A 4,527-nucleotide genomic window follows, 5' to 3' on the forward strand; every position below is an offset into this window, starting at 1 on the left:
TGGAGCTACAGTGCCAGAGCTGTTGCATTTCAGTTTCTCACTTAGGTCATTTTATAGCAGCTTCCCCACTGGGGATAAGCCATAAAAAGCAAGCAGGAGTAGCAGGATGCATCTTTATGTTTACTACTGGCTTTCGTTTTCCTTATAAATTCATTTGTGCACAGTTTCAATCCCACCCCCTTGCTTAGAAGATGAACGGTTTGCCTAAACCAGGTTGTTTCCTCTCATACCAGACAATCACTTAAGAGGGAAGCTTGTATTTTATTAAGGTGCCTTTAAAACAGGCTTCCAAAAGAAAGGAAAAAGGGGGGGTACCATTTTCTTGCAAAAGGCTAATAGAATGGCTAACAGTGGTTTCTCAGCTTTGCCTGCGTAGCGAGCCGACATTTCTAACAAGGACAAACAAAGGTGCCATGCAGTGTTTTGAAACCTAACAAGAATCAAAGAGTGCTCAAAAAACAAATAGTAGTGAACACATAGAAGCTCAGTCTAGCCCCTGAGGACATTTTCTTTTAGCCAGTTCATGTGATACCCGATGAAGTGCGAGCTACAGGTTCGCAGTTGAAATATTGTGCTGGCTAGCACCTTTGTTTTCCCCAGTTTCCCAATCTTCTGCTCCACTGTGTAAGCTGTTGTGTCACTTTAGGGAAGTCACTCAGCCTCTTGCTTCCCATTTCTGCCAGTAAAATTGGGAACTTGCATTGTTCTGTTCAAATGACAGCCTCAGGAGGGACAGGCATCTGTCCTTTGTTGTCTTTACACACAGCTTGTTACTGTGAACTCCTGGCTTTGGTTGTTACTGTTCCTCGAAAACCAGAATAATGCTACCCCAGAGAGCAGCCAACATTGGAGTGCCCCATTCTGCAGTCATACATACAACAGGTGAAATCCTTTCTTCATGCACGACTCCAGAGATTTGAATGTTCAAGGGGCAGGACAGCACACCTCCTTCTCCACTTGAGGTGCAGGGCAGGTGCTGTACATGGCTGTGTTGATGAAGGCAATTATGTTCTGGGTCTTTTTTCTAATCCTAAACATGATAAAAGAGCCCTGATTGTAGAGTGGAAGAATGGTTGATGTGGAAGAAATCTTTCAATAAAAAGGAACTGTTTAGTTTGAGAGCACTTAAGGGGTGTCTGTGTTGTTGGCAAGAATTCTGATGACTTATTTTTCATATCTGTTAAATATTCAGCATGTTCTTTTAGCAATCTTTACCCTTTTTGTGAGGTTGAACAGGTTTGATTGGATTTTATGCAATTAGTATACTGTGAGAGTTTGTGAGAATTTGTTTCAATTCTGAGATGATTTCACTTTGTCTGCTTGTGATTTTCTTCAAATATCTGAGCAAGTGCACCATGGCGGCAAAAGCGTTTGGGGAAAATAAATGCCAAAATCCCACGTGCTGCTACTGCTGGAAGTGGGAATTTAACTAAGACGTGCCAGCTTTCATAGCAAGAATTCTTGTGTGCTTTTCAGAAAATAGAAGTTTAGTTTTTAGGGAATAGATAAGTCTTGTCTGTTTTGGGTGTTTTATTACAGAGAGGAAAAGCATTCAGAAAGCTGTTCATTGAATATGCTCAGAAAAAAAGTCGCAGTGGGCTGTGGTTTCTGAGAACAGGAAAAAGGCCAATCTTATGTCATAGGCTAATAAAATGTATTAAGCATGAAGTCAGTAAAGTTGTGTAGGAAATCCTCTGAAACTGGGGTGGAATAGCAGCTTACAGTCAACGTTCTTAGAAAAATAAAAAGTTAAGTAAAATATGAGACAAAATAACATTTGGCCTCTCTTTGTATTGTGAGAAAACTTGGCAAAGGCTGACTGTCCTTCAGAAGGGAGCATTGCTTGCTGTGAGTAACCTCTGCCCAGCTCTCCTGCGAGGAGAACTCCTCCATAAGCAAGTCACAAAACATTTTCTTGGTGCACATTGTTAGTACTGTACTGAGGAGTTTGGTTAGAAAGTAAAAGGTTGCTAAATCAATGATTCCAAGTGTTTTCTAGCAAGTGTTTGCCTTAGGAGATGTCTAGCTTTGGGAGATACACAAACAGGAACATGGTTGCCAGCTGCCCTGGTTGGAGGGATCATTCCAGGCGGTGAATTGAACACAAGCCCATGGGGAGCTCCTTCCCCAAGCCCAAGCGTGGCCTGAAAGGAAGGTCTTGAGGGAAGCGTGAGCTACTACCCCGCCTCTGCTGGGAGCCCAGTGCCAACCTTAGCAAGCCAAGGACAAAGAGGAATGGAGAGCATGGGAATGCTCCAGTGATGTCTCACAGTGGCACTTCTGGGGAACTGACCAGTGCTTGGTGCATTTCTCCATCGAGCCGTTTGCTCCCTCGCTGGGGAGGGCAGCTGTTCATGCAGCAATTGCACAGCTCTGTTAAAGCCTGCTTTGCATTTATGCTGGGTAGCATGGGGACTTTTATAAGCCTTCAGAAGGTAATACCTCCAGACTGTGGTCTTTGCTGGGTGAAGTCACTCTGTGACTTAATTGCTCGAAGTCTTTCCCCACACTTTCTCTCAGTGGGAGCAGATTGCAGCTGCTACAAGTGAGAGCTTCCCCCAGCTCCCCTTCCTTCCCGGTGTGGAGGGGAACCCATGCCCTACTGTGGTATCACAACACTGGAAAACAAAAGCTGGAGTTTGTGCTAGATGAGTTGCTGTCCTACAAGGAACATTTAGGAGAAGCAACTGATTGTTTAAAGAATGGCTGTGAGGAAAAGGATTTGACTTCTGTTTATCTTAGAACTATTAATTAAAAAAAAAAATCAAGTATTCAGTGCTTCTAAAATCTTGCTGTTTCATTTTTTTTTTACCAGAGTTGCTGAATGATGATATTTTATCATTTGCATTTTATACTTTTTTTTTTTTTTTTTTCAATAGACCCAGTTGGCTTGCTAGTTACAGCTTGAAAATCCCAGTTGAAAAATTAATTATCTGCATACATCCCAGAACCAAAATCTTTGGGGGTTAATTTAGATTCAGCATTATCATGCTGACAACTTCTTACCAGCTCTAACTTCATCTTTCCTCCCGTAGCTTAAAGGGTTGGCATTCCCAGTTGTAGGTGAAACACTTTGTCGCTCCCATGGTTAGGAAGGACAGGGGAGGATGCATTGCTGTGGAGGTGCCACTTTCCCTGTCTCTGACTTGGTGGATTGATGCACTGGTACATGATGAGATGTGGTTGCTGAACCAGGAAATGTGTAAATAGATTGCACAGCGAGGAAGGAAAGGGGTGCAGAAATCCCGTGCTGCTGCCAGGTACCCTCCTAGTGTGTGATGAGCTGATCCATGTGGCCTGAAAATCAATTCTCACCTTGTAGTGCTCACGTAGCAAGGGTGTGAGCTCATTATTTTGCCCTTGTCAGCCTCTGATAGAAAGGATGAAAGGGATTCATGCTAACCCATGTAATGAATCCTTAAAATCTTGTCCCCTGGCCTGTGTTGCTTTCCTTTTTACCCTGGGAGAGTCCAGTCTAATCTGAACCTTCAGGATCCTTTCTGGACAATGTGCCAAAGGTGGGTTCTATCCGAGTTTCTATAACATGGAGCGGCTGGATCCATCTTTTATCTGGGGGGCAGGCAGGCAGGGATCTCCAGGCCCGGCTGTCTCTGGGCAGTGTGGGGCACATCTCCTGCCCTCCCTGTGATTTACTGCTATTGTGTGAGGAAATCACTTTTCTTATACTCCCAAGTATTTAGTGTGGGCTTGTTCTTATCTGCTCCAACTTCACCCTTCCTCCTGTAGCTCAAAGGGTTTGCATGCTGGGCTGTAGGTGAAACTCTCCAGGGCTCCCATGGCCCGGATGGACTGGTAGGATGCATCCTTCTGGAGATGCCACTTTCCCTGTCTCTGCCTCGGTGGATTTATGCGTGATGGACTGAGCCATGAGGGTCTGTCTCCGGGGTCATGATGATGCCCTCCATCTGTGGAAGAGGGGGATGAGGCGCTTGGCAGAGCGACGCCGCCAAGGAGATGTGGTTGCTGGATTTTCCTCCTCCCCAGTACCTCGTGCGAGCTTGTTTGTGACAGGGAAGGACCGCTTGGAAAAGCACCTGAACGGCATCCTCCCGGCCTGGCGCCGCTCGTTCGCTGCCGAGCCGCTCGCGGCGAGGCTGGAGCGGACGGGCAGCACTGGTGCCGTGCCCGGTTCGTTCCCGCGGACACGGCCGGGAGCGGGACGGGCGCGGGACGCTCCCGGGACGCGCCGCGCGCTCCCCGTCCTGCGGGGGGCGCTGCCGCGGGGCCGCGCGCGCGGGCCGCCCCCGCCCGTCCGCGGGGAGCGGCGGCCGCCCCGGGGCGCGGGGCCGGCGCCGCGCCCTCCCCATTGGCTGCCGGTGACGTCATCACCCCGCCTCCGGGCCGGCCCCCGCGCTCCCATTGGCCGTCTCGGCCGCCCGTCGGCGCGGGCCCCGCCCCCTTCGGGCCGTACATTTACGCGGTAGCAAAAGAGAAAGTAACGAGGATGGTGCGGGCGGCGCGCGGGGCGCGGGGCGGGCGGCGCGCGGGGCAGCGGGCGCGACACGC

The sequence above is a fragment of the Hirundo rustica genome, chromosome 3, assembly GCF_015227805.2.
Source record: "Hirundo rustica isolate bHirRus1 chromosome 3, bHirRus1.pri.v3, whole genome shotgun sequence".
Classification (NCBI taxonomy): Eukaryota; Metazoa; Chordata; class Aves; order Passeriformes; family Hirundinidae; genus Hirundo; species Hirundo rustica.